This window comes from Manis pentadactyla, chromosome 10 (genome assembly GCF_030020395.1).
Source record: "Manis pentadactyla isolate mManPen7 chromosome 10, mManPen7.hap1, whole genome shotgun sequence".
Taxonomy (NCBI): Eukaryota; Metazoa; Chordata; class Mammalia; order Pholidota; family Manidae; genus Manis; species Manis pentadactyla.
In genome coordinates this window covers 15,773,361-15,793,371 of record NC_080028.1, presented here as the reverse complement: position 1 = coordinate 15,793,371, position 20,011 = coordinate 15,773,361, and the positions used below count along the sequence as shown (strand labels likewise).

Genomic DNA, 20,011 nt, shown 5'->3' with positions numbered 1-20,011 from the left:
CCTTAGTCTAGAAGGATCCCCTGAACTTCCAGCTGTGTGTGTGCCTGCTCATGCTCAGTGTGTGTGTGTGTGTGTGTGTGTGTGTGTGTGTGTATGTGTGTGTGTTGCACACATAGAGGAGGTGGGGAGTGGTGAGGAATCAAAGTGGATGAAGTACCAAAGGGAGAGAAATTTAAACTAATGAACCATCAGCAGTCATCTTGGTGATTTGAGACAGTTTTCTGCACTGTCACTGAGATGCTCCCATCCCTTCCTGTCAAGGAAAAAACTACCAGTTCCCACTGAGAGGCCTTGAGAAGGAGAGAGTGCATGGAAAAATGTGCCAGAAGAAACTGTAAACAGAGGAAGGCTCGTCGGTGCCTGCGCATCTCCTCGGGCCTCCTTTTGCTGGGACTGGCCCGCCGCTCCCTGCCCTGAGCTCCTGCAGGCTGACCACGGGACACCGGCCCGCAGCCGCCCCGCGAGGCTCCTGCCTGGGAAAGCAGCTCCAGTTACACATTAGTCACAAAAATAACAAGGATCAAAGGGAGCAAAAGGCATGGAACGGCTTCATTTTCCCAATTTAATTGCAGGACTGGACGATCCATTTAAATCTGTAAGGAGCCTGATCCTAACATGTTTTAGAAGAGTTGAATAAAGTATGGGATATTATTTTTATTTTCCCTTTCACCAGCTTTTCCTCCCTACCTTCAAGGCAAGCTTTTAATGTGTTCTTGGGCCCTTTTTAGTCCCTTGCCATAGGCCCATGATAAGAAACATAAATGAGAAGCCCCATCTGCCCCTTTTCACCTGGGAAATGCTGGTCAAGAGACTGAAGACCCATTTAGAGCCTGCAGGTAAGACCACCTGGACGGTCCTGGGCCTCCGAAGGGAAGGACAGCGGGGAAGTGAGGGGACCTCTCCCTCAGGGCAAGACAGCGGTCTCATTGTGAAGGTATTTGGTTATCTGAATAGAGGAGTGCTCGGCTGCTGGATGAGATGACAGTGCTCCAAATGCTTTCACGATTACATGGTGTTTTACCCGGCAGGGAGGGTATGGATTAAAGCCATGTTCCAGGTACGTGTGATGGTTTCCCCCTCACCCCCATTCCACGCATGTGCATCCCAAATGAATCCTCCTGCCCCAAAGCAAGGCCTTGAACTTTGAAAGGCTGGCTGAACAAAACAAACCGGCTGGTTCTTATTCTTAGGAAGTGACAAGGTATAATGAAGTTGCTGCTCTGTGAGGATCAGGCCACCAGGTTATTTGGGGAGCAATGATGAGATAATCCTTGGTGGGCCATTCGTTGTGAGTCAAGGATTCAGTTGGGGCCACATAGTGGGCAGAAATGTCTAATGCTTAGATTGGTAGCACAGAGGCAGGTGGGGCCTGAAAGTCAGGGGTACAGTTTTGGGAAAAGTTCTGCCATGAATTTGCCATGAGAAGTGGCTGGGGGACCCCTCTGGGGTTCATGTCATTCCTCTGTCCTAGGGGACTTCTTTCTCTTTGCCTCTTCAGCTCTGTGAGTCCAAAGCCTCTGAGTCCAGGCCTCCTAGAGACTCAAATATCAGTGTGCAGCATTTTTAGGAGGCTTCTGCTCTTTACATGTACATTGCTTTGGAATTTGCTTGGAGTTTTACTTATTCTCCATGAAACTTAACTTTAATGCAAGATGAATCTATTTTTTCTACCTCCCAGGAATTAACCCACAATGTACTTTATAGGCAAGAAGTAGATGGAGCAGATAAGCACGGAAGAGTTTGACTTTTCTTTCTCTTTCTTGGACCTCTTTGCCTGTTCATGTGAAAGCCCAACTCTCCTTTCTTCCTTGACATTCCTATTTAGAGGCTACATAGGACAAAGATCTTTCAGCAAGGCTTAATTTGGTTTCCCCTCATTTAAAATTTGAGCGAGCTCTCCTTGTGAAATCAACTTTTAAAAAAATTTAATGTGGCTAAAATGAAAAGCAATAAGGACATAATCTGAACAACAGAGCAAAATTACATCGATATCTTCTCTTAAAAGGAACAGGTTTCTCTTCAAATTATATATGTACAGATGCCATATAGGAGCAGAATCAATGAAAACTGATTTCATGTTGTGGTTGAAATATAAATATTCCAAACAGGTAAAAAGCCACAAAGAGTAACCTATGCCTTATATTTTATGTGATGTACTAGGCAACATAAACAATCACATCTAAAGACCTATGATTATGCTGCCCTTTAGGGACCCTGCCTACTTCTCCAGCTCATATCCCAACAAGCTCATTTTGTTCTCTCTACTCCAGCCACTACAGCCTTCTTTCAGTTTCTTGTATTTTCCGGACTGCCTTTTGCCACAGGGCCTTTGCACACATTGTTTCTTCTGCTTGGTCTTCCCTCATCTCTTCATCCAAGTAACAGCTATTCATAGAGCATAGCTCAGCTCAAATCTTTGCCTGACTTCCCTGGCTAGGTCAAACTTCATTCTCAACACCATGAATCTTCCTTCAGAATGCTTAGCACAGTTTGAATTGTATGGATATTGCTGTGTTTGCTTGATTAACATCTGTTTCTGCAATTGACTGCAAGCTTCATGAGGAAAGGGGTTGTATCTGGTTCTGTTCACCATTGTGTCCCAAGTATTGAGCTGAATGACTATCAAATGGCAGGCACTTATAGTATTTGTTGAATGATGGATGTTTGATAGATTTATTCAACAGCACTAAAGGTACCATTCACCAGGGATGTGAATGTCTATTAGATATTGCCCCATTTTTTTAGGATCTCACCCTATAGTGGGGAAAACAGACTTGAAAGCTTTGAATTTCAAGGGTGCAATTGAGGGATGGCCACAGAGCTTGGGTTCCACAGGAGAGAACAAATAAACCTGCTCAAAGGAGTCTACAAAGACTTCATAAGATCTGTGTCTTGAAAGATAAATATGAATTTTTCAAATAGGGAAACATCCCAAATAGAAAGAATGCATATGCACATGCCTTAAGTTGTGCAATAGCTGGTTGGCAGGTATAGAGTTAGGGAGTGGTGTTGGGTTGGAGGATGGGGCACAGATGAGGAATAGTAGGTGGCAGGCTGAGGTGAAAGGTCTTGCTCAGGACACTGAACTTGCTGAGAAACATTGAAGTCATTGAAAGTACAGATAAAATAAATTTAAGGATGATTGCATGCTGGGATAGTCACTCAGACTGGTGTGAGAATGAATGGGAGGGAAAGAGAGAGGAATTAGGGAGAACCATGAAGAAGTAACTTCAACAGCTCAGATTAGAAAAAGCAGGGTGTGTACAAAGCAGTGATTGCAGAGATGTGGGAGTAAAATTTGAGAGGTTTCAGAGGGAGATGCAACAAGACTCGATGATCAGTTGGCTGTGGGTTTAAGAGAGAGGAGGGGGAAGTTTCAGACAGTTCAAATTAAGTCAACTGGTGTCTTGCCAAGGGGTTTCAGCCCCAGGCAAGTTCACTATGGATTCAGTGAGACTGAGGAATGACAATGGAAGGTTCTTGGGGTAGAAGGGTTTATTACCGGGCTTTGTTCTCCCAGCCATAGGTGGAGCACTAGAATTACATCTGCATCTAACAGTCTGCAGGTCTGTAACCCTCCTTCATCTGGGCCTCTGCCCAGAGCACTGTGCAGAGCTCTTTATATAGTGACTCAGTCAATAATAGCTCATTGCCTACAGATATGGAAGCAGTAGCCTAGCAGTAGGCGGGTTACATCATCAAGTAGTTTAGTTTCAGGTGAGGATCCTGGCCACAGGAATTTCAATTTTCCCCCCAACTGGTAAAATGGCAGCATGGTTCATCTGCATAAAAATTACAGGTTTGGGGATGAGGGAAGAGATAAATGGCCCAGTTAGAGCCAGGCTGAGTTTTAGGTGCCTGTGGAGCAGAAAGGTAGGAATGTTCAAGAGAGGGTTGGACAATCCCAGGGGTGGACACAAGTGGGCTCCTAGGACTACCTATTTCTTGACTTTGTTTCTGACATTGGTGGTGACCTATAAAAATACATTGGTTCTGGGTGTCTTTAAAAGGACAGTAGGCAGCCATCTGCCACATGCCGGGAGCTAGGTACATCATCAGAGGGCAATGTGCCACTCAAACAAGAGCTTAATTGAGGGGGGTCATCAGATGCTGTCTAAATAATTGAAAAGGCACCTCCAGTATTCAAATGGAGCTTTCATTTGGAGTTAACTAAATACTGGCTCCAGGCATGTGGCAGATGCTGCCTGTTGTCTTTTTAAAGACACACAGTAGTGTGTTTTATTAAAGATACACAGTTTTAGACACTTGGAGGCCTAGAAAACCCCTGTAGATTACTGACCCAGACTAGAAAGTTGCACTGGTGTTTAAATTTGGTGGAAAGTAAGTCTTGATTCCAAGCATGGTCCTCAAACAGGCCTTCCTACTATAAATCAGGCAGTGTATATGATGCTTCATCACATGTGCCCTTTTCTTTTTAAGCTACCTTGTGTTTGTGATGGTTGGCTTTGGAAAACATCAGACTTGAGGGTAGAAAGAGTGACACTACAGGTGTTCATTCCCCAATGCCTCCTCCATCGTTTGCATGTAACTCAAGGTGGTTTATTTCCAGGAAGCAGGGGGACACAGCAAAAATAAATTCATGAGCAAGGCTAATTGCATTTAGTGGCAAAGTTAGCACCAAACTGCTTTTAAACAGAAATGCAGTCACTCAGGTCACACAACTGAATTCAGCAGCAAGACTGCAGGGAGTTCTCTGAAGCCACTCACAGCTGTTACCGTTCATTCTAACCCCTCCCGGAAAATTCCAAGCAGAGGACATATTCCCTGGATGCTGCCTGACTTGTACGGTCCTGATGTTCATCCCTGGAGGAAAAATGTTGATTGTATTCAACGCAAGGCTGTCACCAGCTGTTTTAAGTTAAGTCTTCCTTTTTAAGGGACTATCGGTTGTTGCTCATGGCTTTTGAACTTAGAAATATCTGTTTGGCCCATTAAAAATGAGCCTCCTTCATCTTTGTTTGTTGCTTTGCCTCTCTTATTTTTGCTTTCTTATATAGGGAGATAACCTGCAGCAAAATTGGGAAGTAGAGGAAGTGTGCCCTCCCCACTCTTTCTTTCTCTTTGTACTTAATTTTTTTTTTTTCTCTTTTAATGGGCCAGATCCTTGGCTACTAATGGCCAGGCCACTAGTAAAGTTGAAGAACTTTAGTAAAGTTACTTCTCCTTTTGAGGCCATAGCTGTGCCATTGATAAAATGGAGAGTTGACCCTGCTGATCTAGCACCAGTTAATATGTCATTAATCTCTCTGCAGAACCCCTTGCCCTGGAACGGGGATAGCTAATGCATGGATCTCAGGGCATCTACTTTTCCTTCCTATGCCCAAGGCAGACAGCACTAATCAACCGTGCCTCTCTTTCTGACTGAGACCAGACTCAGCCTCACGGCTCCTTCCAAAATATGAACTAAGCAGCCACTGGAACTGAGTTGTAGAATGGAGTTGTACTCAGGCAAACAGCATTTGCCATCCCGACACTATCTAATCTACCCCTCTCTCCCATCAAAGCATAACTGTTTGTAGTTAGTCATTGTGTCTAAGTATTTCTCCTCTATCTTTAAGATGGCGAGGTGGGAGTCACTGATATCCAGTCCTTCTTTGAGCTTGGACAGTCTGTGTACCTATCGTTGTTAAGCTGACCTAACATATTCTTTTTGGAATAGACATATTAATATGAAAGTTGATGCACAATGCTATGCCTTCCACATATGCCTCCCTCTTTGCCAGTTCTTCCAGTTCTGAGACCCTCTCTGTGCACTTTCATGCCTTAGTCCAGGTGGACCATTCTGGACTAGTAGAGTCAGGAATTGGTTACTCAGAGGGAAAAATCAGGTCAGTAAACATGAGCCTTTGTCTGAATGAGGTTTATTTCTATGTAACGTTACTACAGGTAATGAGCTAATGAGAAAGTTGTACTGGGGAAAAGGTTTAGAAGAAAGCAGGATGGGGGACATCACATATTATAAGAATAAAAAAAAGCCCTGAAGTTCAATTTGCAATATAAGCAAAGGAGCACTTATAAAGAGTTATTTCAAAACCATTGCCAGATCTAAGTAAGAAAGCAAGACAAAAAGAAAAGAAATGCAATGGGCCCCAGAAATCTATTCTTGTCACAGTGTGCCTTTAGACATGGGCTATGTCAGGTCACAACATAGTTTATGGTCCAAACCAAGACATGTTTGAGAGTGAAAGGGGCACTATTAATCATGGCAGTGGGACAACAGGTGTAAGCTAGGACCTAGGATCGCTGCAGTCATATCTCTACTCATTGCAGAAACTTCTGAATATGTGTCGATCAGAATGGAGTGAGTGAGTAAAATACACGTGACAAGAGAAGGAAGTCTATGAGCACTCCTTTCCTTCCCATTGAGGGGCATAAAGCATAACAGCAAAGGTCAGGTAAAGACACGAGGAAGAATATTAAAAATATGTAGTTTTCCTACCGGTGTATTGTTCATAATGTATTTTTTTTTACAAAGTAGAGATGAATTGGAAGAAAAAAATTCATTTTTTTTCTAGAAGAAAATGAAACTCTTAAAGAATAAGAAACCTCGGTTGTATTGTTTTGGAGCCAGCTGTGTAGATTTAATAATCCAAAGTTTGTACCTGGCTCAACAGAGAAATCACATTTCTGTGCTTTTAGGATGCTGCCGAATGTCACAGGATCACCAGACTGTCTGCATCAATTCAGATTTCCTAGAGCAAGAGATTAACACCATATGACTTAATCTCATAATATTTCTGAGTATGTTACAATTTTGTATATATAGAAACAGAGTTCAGATGGCTTGCCAAAAGTTACATTGTTAAAGACAGACAGGGATTCAAACTCACCAGGTCTGACTTTTCCCACATTGCCTGGAATAAAGCATCAAACAAAAACAGCAAAACATGCAACTTGTTTGTTAGTTCATTGAATATTTTTGACCACCTAGTTTGGGCTAGAAAGTGTTCTGTATGCTAGGGGTATAGAGATAAAAGCAAATAAGTGCCCTTATGATGTTTATATTCCAGTGCGGAGGGCAGGAAGGGAATTCCTGACAGAGGGAGAAGCACATGCAAAGCTTGTGAAGAGAAGCTTTCTCACCCGAGTTAAAGGAACCCCAAGGATGCAATCTGGATGTAAAGAGGTGAGGAAGAGAGAACCAGAGGACAGAGTGTGTGGGGTCCTGTAGCCCCCATGTGAGCACTTTGGATTCCAAATAAGATGGAAAATCAGAGAGATGGTGTGAGCTTATTTACCGCTGTGTGAAGCCTGAACTGTAGAGGGCAAAAGAGGAAATAGAAAGACCAGAGAAGAGGCCAGCAGAATGTTCCAGGCTAGAGAAGATGGTGGCTTAGACAAGGGCAGCAGGAGCCGAAATGGGGAAAGTGGACAGAGTGAGGATATGTTCTGACGTCTTGAGTGACAGGGTCTGGGGATGGATTAGACGCTGATCTTGGGAGCAAGAGAGGCAACTGGGGTGGAACCTCAAGGGCAAAGATGGGAGCAGGGAGAGATGAGCCTGGGAGAGGGGGCAGGACTTCATTTCTCTTCAAAGGGAAGGATTTGGGCTGTTCACTGCAACCTCAGGTTAAGCAGAGGAGAAAAGTCACCCCGCTTCTCTTTACGGAAGGCCCCTCAGGGACAGTGCTTGGAGTGGATTAGGGCAAGGGGAGGGGAGAAACGGGGAAGGCAGTTGGAAAGCTAATGGCTGACTTTAGGTAAGTGGTTAGGAAGGCTTAGACCAAAACAATGACAGAGGGGATAACGAGGAGAGGATACGTTTGGGAAATATTTAGAGCGGAGGGGATTAATTAAAAAGCAGGGAGTTAATCAGATCTTAAAGGAGGAGGAGAATATTAACATAGTTCCTCTTTTCTGGGGACAGTGTGTGGGCTCACTGCTCCTCCACCTCTGGGCTCTTTCTCCCTCCCTTCTGTATTTGCACAACTTGTCTTTCAGGACCAGCTCAGCCATCTCTTCTGGAGTCCATCCTTTGCCCACCAAGGACGGGTCGCCTCTGCGGTCCCTCCAGCACCAGCGTGCTACTGGGCCCCTGGTGTTTACTTCTGTTGACACTGTTTTGTGATATTCTACTGCCTACTTCCACTGCCGGTCTGTGATATCTTGGGGAAGTGGGTCCTGCATTTTTAAATCCTCATCACTTAGCATTGCATTTAGGTGCTAAATAAGTATGTGTTTAATACTTGAATAATAACCAAGTCTAAGGATTGAAGCAATTTTACGAAAACAGCATTGAAATAGTTGATCTATACTCTTCGCTGGTGGCAACTTTGGCAGGGCAGTACTAACCTGGAGGCACATATGAGCTCTGATATGGGGGTGTCTGAAAGCAGCTCTCCTCCTGCTTTAGTGGTTGTACAGAAGAATAGGGTGCATTTTAAAGTGACTTTTTTATTGATGCATCTCTGACAGCAGCAGCAATCCTATTCATTAACTTTAACTGGCCACTTGCTTTGCACCAGATCCTAAGGCAGAGACTGCCAGCTGCCTGCTAACATCCAAGTTCTCTTTCCTTACAAATAGAACCCTTATTTCTTTGTGGTAATAATGGGCAAGTCTATGTTTCACAGTCTCTGCGGGTTTGGGTGTGGCCACATGACCCAGCTCTAGCCAATGGCCTGGAACAAAGATGTTGGCTTCTTAAAAGATGGGCAACATGAGGAAAGCCCTTTTCCCCATTCCTGACACTCACAGTGGAGCCATCTTGGACCGTGAGAGTGCCTTGAAGGATGCAATCTCTCTCTGAGATGACAGAACCAACAGATAGCAGCTCCTCACTCCCTGGGACTTCACAAGACCAACATATCAGCTGTAGTCAGCTATCTCCTGAAATCTCTTCATGTGGAAATGAATCCTTGTGCATTAAGATGTTCTTATTTCGGACTTTTTGTTATAGGCAGCTAAACCTATTCCTAATGAGTGTAGAAGTTTTACACACAGTATTTCAATTAACTTTCACAACATCCCTGTGAGTTAGGTATTATTGTCCCCTTTCCAGGTGAGGAAATTGAGGAGGCGGAGCTAGGTTTGCACCCAAGGACTGTCTGAGGGCAGATCCTGTTCTTATGAGGGTGATCATCTGTTTTGAATGAATTCGTGCTTTGTCGCCAATGTGGAAGTTGTGGATTTCATACTTTTCTAAACATTTCTTTATATCACCTTGCCTTCTACTTTTTTTTTAAGCCTTTTTCATCTGATCAAAATTTATGGTTGAACAAGAAACCAGTAAGACCTTGTCCCTAAAGATTTCAATCCAGAGAAGGAGGCTTAAGGATATGTGGCTCCACAGGAGGGGATGTTCTATTGCTCCCCTGGTAGCTGGCCAGTAGGAGTTTTGTTTTAGAAAAAAGCAGATACTGCCTTTGCTTTGTTTCATTCTCATGATGCTGAGACCAAAGCAAGCCTGATGATGTTTCCATTTCCTGATAAATAAGAAGACTGAGGCCCCCATTCAGCTCTGCGCAGAGCCATTCGGAGCCTACTGACCCCACGTTCCATTCTGTGCTCAGGATTCATTGCTTGAGGTCACTCTGTCCTGCCTGTGGAGTTTGGGGGACCAATGTAATAAATAACACCCTGGAAGAATTTTAGAATCCCGGGGGAAACCTCTCTAATATCATTCAATATATTTCTTTCAATTCAATTCTAATTTTTGAACTTCTATAAATTTTTGTACCAAGAATTCTAAAGAACTCAACAGCAACAATAATAATAAAACCAGAAAAGAAGCTACAGGTGTCTGTTCATCTTCTTTTTGGGGATGTAAAAAAGGTCATCATGCAAACATACTTAAAAAAAAAAAAGTAATAAAAAAAGCATACTTTTTTGGGGGATGATAAACAGATTTATCTGTCACATCTTATATGTTGATAAAAAGATAATTCAGTTTCTGGGATTGCTTTGTAAATATTAAGCTCAACTGTGTCCCTGCTTTTCATCTAAGGAGATTCATTCCAGCTCTTAAGAGGATCATGTCATTTTGCACATCAGTGAATAAGCCTCACAACTCCCATTTCAACCCACAGCAAACGCCCTTGAGGTTAGAGCTCCATGGTTAAACACAAAAGGTCCCAATGCCCTAAGATTCCACAGATGCCTGTTGAATTACCAGGTTGCCCACAGACTGCAAATACTTAACAAAAAGGGTTTCTCCTCCCTGACACCCACCCCCAATCTCACCCCCACCACAACTAAAAGAGAAAAAAAAACATCCCAAACTTCAAACAGTGCACCTGGCTGTAATCTTTTCTACTTGAACTAATTGCTATTTGCAGTGGTAGGAGGTTGGGGGGCAGGGGAGTGGGGGAGACTCCTCTGGCTAATAATGAAGTATCAAACCACAAAATGATTTCAGACGGTTGGTTGTTCCATTCCAGGGCAGCCAACATCTTACATTAATTTCCAGTTGCAAGAAATAGAGTTCTCATACAAAGAAATACATTCCTAACAAAGTATAGGAATTAATTTTCAAAACGCCCTTAATGCAAAAGTAGGCAGAGTTTCAAGTTGTTTCAGAGTTTCAAAGTGACTTTTGCAGATGTCTGAAAGTTACTCGACTTACGGACTTTTTAAAGACATCGGTGTTCTTAAGAGAGGAAAACCCCAGTGTTTAAAATTGACCACAGTTTTAAGGATGCTGTCATGTTTATGATTATTTAATGACTGTCTCAACAATTAGATCGTACATGTTATGTGGACAGGGACTCTTGTCTATTTTTGGACACCATAATATTCTCAGTATTCAGCACAGTGCCTGGCACAGGGCAGGTGTTCCATAAATCATTGTTCATCAAGTGAATGACTGAAACCCCAAGGTTATAGGCAATTCTTTAAATGTTTGCAACAATGTCCTGTCACCAAATGATTAAAAGGAAAGAGATGGGAGAATTTATAAAGGTCTATAAATTTTGTTGCTTGTAGACTGCCTTACCTGAGTGGAAATATTTTCACATACAGCAATAATGATGATTATCTACAGCAGTATTATTATGAGCAGGAGTAGAAATAGCAGTGGGTGGTGGTAGTGGCCTTGAATGATTGCTATATGCCAGGTGTTGGTCTTAGCTCTTTGAATAAAGCATATTTTACTTCTGCAGCTTCTCTGTGGGATAGTTTTTATTGCTATCTTCACTTCACAGATGAGAAAACGGAGGCACGGATGCATTAAATAACTTCCCCAAAGTTGTAGCTTTCCAATAGCAAGGAAGTGGCAGAGCCAGGACTAAACTGTAACCCTCTTTTCTTCTCTTTTTCCTTTTCTTTCCATTTCTTTCTCTTGTCTCTCTCCTCTTGTTTTCTTTTCCTTTTCCGTTCCATTCTGTTCTGTTCTTTCTTCTTTCCTTAGAACAACATAACGGTGGTAGATACCCTGGTAGACATTATAGTCGGACTCTCCAAACACCCATTCCTAGGCCCCTTCTCCTGATCTTCCTCTCTGAAGAGACTAGAAAGCTAACACTTCATCTCCCAGCATCCCTTGCACCAGGGCTGGTCATGTGACACAATTTGGAGCAAAGGGTTAGAAGTGGAAGCCAGCAAAAGAGACAAGTTGGTGCTTGGGAAGCTCTTGATTTCTTTTTTTAAAAAGTGACAGGTGGAGCTGGCATTTTCCCCCATTTCCCATCTGTCTTCAGCCATTATTGAATATGACATTTGTCTGGAGGTGCAGCAGCCATGCTGTAATCTTGAGGCCAAGAGAATCAGAGGGCAATGAGCCCCAGCATTGTAGACCCACTGAACTGACCTCCATCACCACCTATCTGTGGACTTCCTGTTATGTCAGGAAAACAGCCTCAATTTGTTTTGCAGTGATTTAAACTTTCCACCATTGCAGGTGAAATCATTCTAGAACAATGCCAATCTGAAGCCTCTAAAGTCAAGGCTAAGGATCTAGGAAGCTGCTTCAGCTGCACCCCAAGGAAACTGAGTTTTGGTGATGAAACAAAATAACCTCCTCACTTGTACTGAGGTTGAATCTTGCAGAGTGGGGAAAAAAAAATCCCTAGTCGAACAGAGTGCACCAGATTGTGAAATAAATATCTATAGTTGCACTGTCTCTTCCAAGTAATCACCGACCGTGAGTGTTGCTAATAAAAAAGCATAAATCAGTGTTTCTCAAACTGTAATCAGATTAAAAGAAAAAACAGACATAGAAGCAACCTAAAAGTTCACTGTAGAGAAAATGAAATCCTATGGCCAGGATTCTCAGCTGACCCTGGTCAGCTGGCCCACTGCACACGTGTGGGCAATATGTTTATTATTGACTCTATATAAAGAGCTCTGCCCAGTGTCCTGGGCTGCACAGCTGCAGGAGAGCAGAGGCTGGAGTGGTGGCAGCGCCTGGGACAGAGACTGAGATGACTGTGCGGGCAGAGAGGCCCAGAGGCAGAGACTGGCTTGCTGCATGCAGACTCGCTCTGAGTGAATGGGATTCTAGCGTTTGACCTGCCACGGTGGGAATAAAGTTGGGCATAAACTTTTTCACCCCAAGAACATTCCATTGTCATTTTTTGGTATCATCAAATCAAAAGTGAGCTTGCCCGAGGCTGAAACCCATTGGGAAGACATCCACAAACGGATGTTCATACACTTTAAAGGACCCTGCTTCATTGCTCAAAAAGTCCATCTAGATTTTGTGGCCTGAAATAGAGAATTCACAGGGCAACTGTTTTCTGTCAGTTAAGGTAAGAAAAATGTACATATTCCTTCCTAACTAGCCATTCTTTTTGCTGTTTTACTCAACCATCAAGAATGATCCGGAAGAGTTCTTAAAACCTGCCTAAATAGTTAGCTCAGAATAAGGAGTTTCTCGTATCCCATATTTATGTCCTTACTGGTAACTCTCTACTGATATGTGTCAGCCCTTCCATCAGTTTGCAATGGCCTACTCCATTTGGATAGAAAATTCTTGGTCTTTGGTAGAGAAAGATTGTGTTCATTCACTGGGACTCTGACATGAATTAACCTGGCAACTTGTTTCTCCAAATCTTTTAATTCAGTTCACTCATTCATTCAACATGATGGTTGGCATTTCATGATTGTGTTTCTTGAAGTGTTGGCCTACCAGCAGTTAGAAGTGATTTGATAGTTTCCAAGGAAAAAATGACCTAGATTTATGCATATTTTTTCACAAGTTTAAAATGTGAAAATAATTGTGGTTTTCAACAGGGATTCCATTATATGTTTAAAGGTTATTTTTGCTAATGTTCACTTAACTTAACTAGTGGTGTTTTTTTTTTTGCCTTATTTGTGTGTTACTTTTGACATTTGCTGAATTCTCATTTTTCCATCTTTATTATGTGGGTTTATGTCTACAGTTCTTATAAATAGATCAATGGCTCAAAAGTGATTTGCCGAGTATAATGTTGGTGATGAAAATAGGTGTGTAGTTACTACAGCTCAAAATAATGTTATAAACAAGAAATAGGACTCAGTATGCATGTGAATATGTATGTGTTGGGACAAGGGGCTATGTGTGCTAACGTGGTATGTTTTGGACAGCCTCTCCCTCAAATGTATGCACAGTGGAATCAAAATGAATATCTGAAGGTGTATTTTACTATAAGGAAATTATACCTACAGAAACCTGACTTCCAAACTGAATGAACTAATAATGCATGGATGTGTGAATATCTGAAAGTTGGATTGTATGACTAACACCAGGGTATTATCTATTCTAAAATTTTGTAGAGTAGGAACATAAAGTCAACAACATTTTCACTTAATTTTAAACAAAGCCAAGTGGTACAACTGTTAAACACTTGAGTTTCTCCAGGACAAGGACAACATAATGCTTTCCAATACAAAATTGGCGAATTAGATAGGACAGTGAAGACACAGACCAAAGCTCTTAACGTCTCCTTCAAATTCATACTCCTTGGAGCAAAACAGCTCAGTCACATTGTGGCCAAGACCATTACAAGACTGGCCTTGAGTTAATAAAAGATACTGTCCCCTGGAAGAAATCGGGACAAGGCTTGGCTGGATTCCTTCATCCAATGACATTTTTGGACCTACTATTCATGCTAAGATACAAGAAAAGAGGTCCCTATTGCTTTATTTTGGATGAATCTATTGATATGCAGCGAATGAATTAGCTCTTAGCCTTTATGCAGGACACATATGTGGGGAAAACGCAGGACAACATCTCGTTCCATTTAATTGCTTAAAGCCCCTGCAATGGGAGAAGACATTTTCCGTGCAGTTAGCAGTTATTTTATGATTCATGTGCAGGCTGCAAAAGGTGGTTAGAATCAGTAGTGATGGCATTACTATGTGAATAAAAAAGCCCACACCCAGTGCTGGCCCACACACTGCTGGATTTAAAGAGAACTAGTAGGAACAACTCCACGAAACAGTATTGACTTTGTGCTGGAGGAAGACAATGGCACTATTACCCTCCAAAATTGTGCAACAAGGTGACCCTGACACTCTGCTACCTGCTCCTGAGTCAGGGTTGAAAGAAATGGTAATCACTGCAAGTCCAAGCAAAGCCCATCTAATGAGTGTATGTCCTTTTTAGCTTTTTGTTATTAACTGAGCAGCACGTATGACATTCTGCTTTTTGGCACTACAGTATGCTGGCCTTTGAGGAGGAATGTGCTCTTGTAAGTTTTTTCTCAAATGAAAGATGAGAAGGAAAGAAACATTTTTCCATGACACTAAAATACCCTTTTAAAAATATTTCAAGTGGCTTGCTCAAGTGGACTATCTCAACAATGTATACTCCATATCAGTTTTAAAATGGCATGACTTTTAATGTCAAGGATTAGATAAGATATTAGGATTTCTCAAGAAAACCAAACTAGTACAGGCACTTCCATCACTGGGAATTTGGTTCATTCCCAGTGCTTGATGATTTTCTTCATGTGTGGAAGATAATCATCGATGACATATTACTGGTCATATTTTTAAACCACATCCAGATGCTCCAACATATCATGCAAAAATATTTTCGAGAGCAGACAGCAACAAAATGGGTGCTTTAGGAATTCACTGACTGATAAATATCTCCCAAGTTGAAAAAGGCCATTTCCAGCATTTAGATAAGATACCCTTATCAACTAGATATGCCAAATTTTTAGATGCTTGCTGCCAGGCCCAACCACCTTCCTCTCTGCTCAAACATGTAAACTAGTATGTCAATAAAGACACATATGTTCTTTTCTTTCTTATTCTTTTTCTTAACAACAGGCTGACATTTTACCATACATTTTACTTCAATCCTTGCTTTTTATTACTCAAAAGTATATCATGGGTAACTCTCCAAGTCAATAGGTACAAAAACTTATTTAGCATATTCTAATTTTGTAAGTAAAATCATGAAAAGAAACCAACTGAATCTGAAACTTAGATGAACAATTGCAATGAATCCCTCAGGCACAGGACAAAACCCTATTATTAATTTTGAAATTTTGTGTAATCACTGATCATTTAAAAATGGAGACATTTCATTTGGGGGTATGTATAATCGACATACAGTAAACTGCAAATATTTAAAGTGTAAAATTTGATATGTCTTGACACATGAATATATCTATGAACACCACCCCATAGTCAGGATCATGAGTGTGTATCTACATGGATGCACTGGGTCATCTCTCCCACCAGCCCCACCTGGCCCCAGGCCACAGGTAAGGATCAAGTCCGCTCCAGGTGGCTCATTCTGGGACCAGCAGCCACATAAGGTATTCTCATTTCCTCTGATGGCCGAAGCCCAAGAGGCCGCACCAAGTCGTGCAGGCTCGTTTAGAACTCCTTGTTTCATGGCCGCTAACATTCCAGTGGCCAAAACAAGTCACGTGGCACAGCCTAAGATCAAGGTGGTGGGGAAATGTACTCTAGCCCCTCTAGGGGGTGTCCTGCATAATCACATGGCAAAGGATGTAGAGGCATAATTTTTTTTTTTGGAAGGGTAGTTCTGTAGTCTACAAGAATGAGATTTAGGGAACTCCGTGTGCCAAGAACAGAGACTTGGAGAAAAGCAAACTAACCAGTTAACTTGCTAGGGGAGGCGTGATCCTTTGAGAGGAAGTGGAGGATGGGAAGTATAGCTCATTGCAATAAATCAGCAGCTGAAAGTATGGAACTGGCGTTCCAAAGCTGGGAATTCATGCCCCGTAGCTGAAGACATCAGTGTTTTGACATGAGAGGAAGAAGGGTATTGGATGAGAAAGCTGATGCTGGGACTTGCAGCTATGCCACATTTAGGGACTAAGTGCAGGATAAGGAAAGTAAGACAATCGGGAAGTTGGAGGCGGTTCAAAAGTGTAAAAGGAGGCTTCCAAAGATTCTGTCAAAGCTTTAGTGGTTCTAACCACAGGTGTTCTGTGATTTATTCCTTCTACTCACAACCTTTTACTTTCCTTCTCAGCCAGATAAGGGAACTGAACTATTTGCTGAAGTCTCTGATCCAATTTTTTTTTAATCACTAGATTTCTATTATAACCAACAAGTATTCTAAAGGGGCAGAACTGAGTTAATTTCAGTTTTCTTTTAAGCCTTTATGACATACACAAGGGGAGGTTATTCACTATTCCACAAAACCTTCTATATACAAATATATACATAATGTCTAAATTTAATGTACATTTTACATGAAGGGTCTTAAGCATCATATAGAAATATATCATATGGTCAGGCTTCTGGACTAATGCACGCTCCCTTGTTCTCTGATTCATCACTTCATGAGCGCAGGGAGGACCCTGACCACAGCTGTACAGAAACTTCCATAATAAAACCATAATGGGCACTGCACAAATTGTCTTTTATAGATTTGGCATTTCATTGGAATTGGAAATGTTGGACGAATTTCCTTGAGGCTTGGCTTGAGGAACTTCTAGTCTCTCTTTGCCCAGTCCTGAACCTGGAATATGGCTTTAGCTATAAATAAACTCTGAACTCGGTGCTCTATGCGGTGGAAGTGTTTTTGTTGTGTGTATAGTAGATGCAATAGAAAGTTAAACTCAAAAGATAATTATTCATGGAAAGAGCTGCTTTTCCTTCTTGGACATATATTGAGAAAAGAAAGGGATCATTCATTTAGAAGTTTCAGACACGGTAGGTCAGGTATCAGCTTATGGCTTCTAATTTCCCTTGTTTAACTGATCACATGGTTTCTATCTCCAGATTGGATCAAAACTGCTAGCCATGTTATTTAAGGATCTTAACAACCCAAACCCGGCTTCCCCTGCATTCATTTCTCATCCTTCCTCTCTTCAGATTTGACTCTCATCTCTGGTTTGTATCAGCCTTTCCCTTTTCCCTATTTTTCTCTTCCTACTCCTCTTGTCATTAAATCTCACCCATCCTTCCCATGTCAGAAAGGAATCATTTCTTCTGGAAAGTCTCTCTGAACCAGCCGACACTGGGCTGAGTGTCCTTCCCAAGTGCTCTCCTAACTTTCAGTACTGATCACTGTGTATTGTAGTTACCAGTTTCCTTGTTTTTCTCCCCATGAAATAAGATCCTGGAGGTGTGGGGCTCACATCATTCCCCCTGCAAGCTTAGCTCCCAGCGGAGTCCAGGCACATGCACCCCACTGGCACCTCATACCTGTTTATTGAATGAATGCCTGGATGACAAGGTACCTAGCTTTAGAGAGATCATGATCTACCAGAGATTAGTGCACAGAACACTAGATAAACTTAGAAGTTTCATTTTGGAGTTCCGAGATCAGAGAAAGCTTGATGGAGAAAGCAATATCCAAGCTGGTCTTTGAAAGATTTCATGAGGCAGAGAAGAGGAATTAAGGGTGAAGGGAAGATGGTAAACAGGGGAGAGACCTCATGTATGTCTTGGCTGTGCAAAAAAAAACCTGTTTTCTGGTCAGGTGCATGATGTGCATGAATCCAACAATGGAGAGCAAGTACCGGCAAGAGACTTGGGCCCAGATCCTGAAAAGCCTCAGGATATATGAGGAAAAGCAGTTCTGGAAATGCGCCCAGCAGCATCAGCGCCACCAGGGAACTTGTAAGAACTGCAAATTCTCCGCCTCCACCCCAGGCTTCCTGGCTTAGATGCTCTGGGGGCAGAGTCCAGCAACACTGTTTTCACAAGCCCTGCTGGCGATGCTGGTATATGCCAGAGTCTGAGAACTGCTCTAAGATGGCTGGACTTCTCCTCTGATCCAAGCCACTGTTGCTTGCTCATGTTGACTATGGAACCTCCTGAGGGACGCGGTACTTTGAGGTTCATTTGCCCAGATAAATGAAATGTGGTTCCTTCTGCTGGCTTTTGGATCATATGTCAGACATCGTCAGAGAAGCCTGAACTCAAAAATCAGCCCCAGTCCACAGTTTCTGCGTTAGCACATCATGTCTTGTCTCCAGCTCCCAGGTTTATCAATGGACCACTCTCGTCCCCTCCTTACAGAGGTTGTTTGTGGGGGTCCTCTGCTGGACGTTTCCAAGAGGAGAAGAGACCAGACTTTTAAGAATTGTTGTGTTCCTCTGACTGGGGGTGGAAGCATGGACTATTGCTCTTCTTAGATCTGTTCCCTTAGTAATTTGTGTATTGATGCCCACACTGTCATCTAGAAAAGCAAGGTCATCTGTCCACAGAATGCATGCTGAGGTCAACTCTCTCCCTGACCCATTCCCATGACGACCTAATATTTGGGAATAGCAAGAAGGCAATGTATTAAATCTCTTTTTTTTTTGAGCTGTCCATTTTCAATGAAGATGCTCCTGGTTTGTTTGGCTTCTGATTTTGTTTTACATTTGATTTCCTAATAATCTAAATCGATTCCTCTCTCTCATACTTTATCCACTTCTTTTCACTCTCTCCCATCCCAAACTAGGTATGTCCTCCCAGTTATAAATGCTCCTAAGAACTGGCATTTTACTTTTGAAATGCACCTCATTCTTACGATTATTCAACATGTCTTTGCATTGCGAATTCCACGAAATTGAACACCACTTCTGATTGTTCATTGCTACATATCCATGTTTTACAGCAAAGTCTGGATCATGGTAAGTGCTCAGTAACTATTTTTTAAATTTATGGCTGAAGGAGTGATATGGATTTATGATGCAGGTAATAAGAATTTACTTTTCAGTAGCCCAGGGCTTACAGTCAATACACAGTAGTCACTAAGTAAGTGATTATTGAAATCTTTGCACATACTATCTCCCTCTACCTGAACTACCCTCCTTCTACTTTTGTACCTACTAAAATCCTAGTTCTTGAAGAATCAAGTCATCGTCACCATGTAAGATGCCACAGGTTGTACATGTCATAACCGCAGGGGGTGCCATTGACATAGACAGTGATGTGAAGGCAACGCCTGAAGCCTGGTGAATGTAAAGGCTCCGCCCAGTCCAAAAGTTTCCTCATCAGGGAAACTTTTCTGGTTGTAAACTGTAATCGCCATGAGGGCAGTGATTTTTGTCTCATCCAGTACGTAGAACAGTCCCTGGCTCATAGCAAGCAGTGACTCAATATTTGTTGAATGCATGAAAGAACTCCTCAATCATAAAAAAAAATCATTTGTTCTCTGTGTTTTACATTTTGTCCTTGATTGTGATGTGGTAACTTTGTTGTGTGGAATGATGTTCTTAATGTCCCAACTCATGATTAGGACCCAGCATCCAGTGATTCTGAACCTTGTTCTGTTTTACACAAGAACGTGAGAGTTTTGGAGAGCCTGTAATTATAAGATTGAAGACCTTATGTCACATCTATACACAGGTGGATCAACTCTCCATAGAAATTTTGGGAAGTGGTACACACCCATGTTTTAATGTGGTCTGGAAGTTTTACTTCAGGGTGTGGTACAAGCAGTTAGGCCACAAACTATGATTTCTGAGAAGTACTGTTCTGAGAGTGAAGGCTTTGGAAACTTGGATAGGAAACATGCATAAGCCCTAATGGAGGGCAGTTATATTTGGAGGCTGCCAGCCCAGCCCCAAACATTAGGTATGACTGCCAGGCATCGCTGGCTTGAATTGTATGAAAGGGTGGTATCCATGTTCTGAAGAGTTGCAGG

General features: G+C 42.2%; 2 long non-coding RNA genes across 3 annotated transcripts in view; both read left to right on the top strand.

The window, feature by feature from the left end:
* Window positions 1–641, top strand: part of LOC118915542 (uncharacterized) — a 57,196-nt gene extending 56,555 nt beyond the window's left edge. For both annotated transcript variants that reach the window (XR_008999512.1, XR_005026108.2), the window contains one exon: window positions 262–641. This is a non-coding gene — a long non-coding RNA (uncharacterized LOC118915542). The remainder of the gene's footprint in view (window positions 1–261) is intronic.
* Window positions 642–5,563: 4,922 nt separating this feature from the next.
* On the top strand, window positions 5,564–7,167 carry LOC118915553 (uncharacterized). Its single transcript, XR_008991922.1, has 3 exons — window positions 5,564–6,411; window positions 6,661–6,762; window positions 7,032–7,167. It is a non-coding gene; the product is annotated as an uncharacterized LOC118915553 (long non-coding RNA).
* The last annotated feature ends 12,844 nt before the right edge of the window (window positions 7,168–20,011 follow it).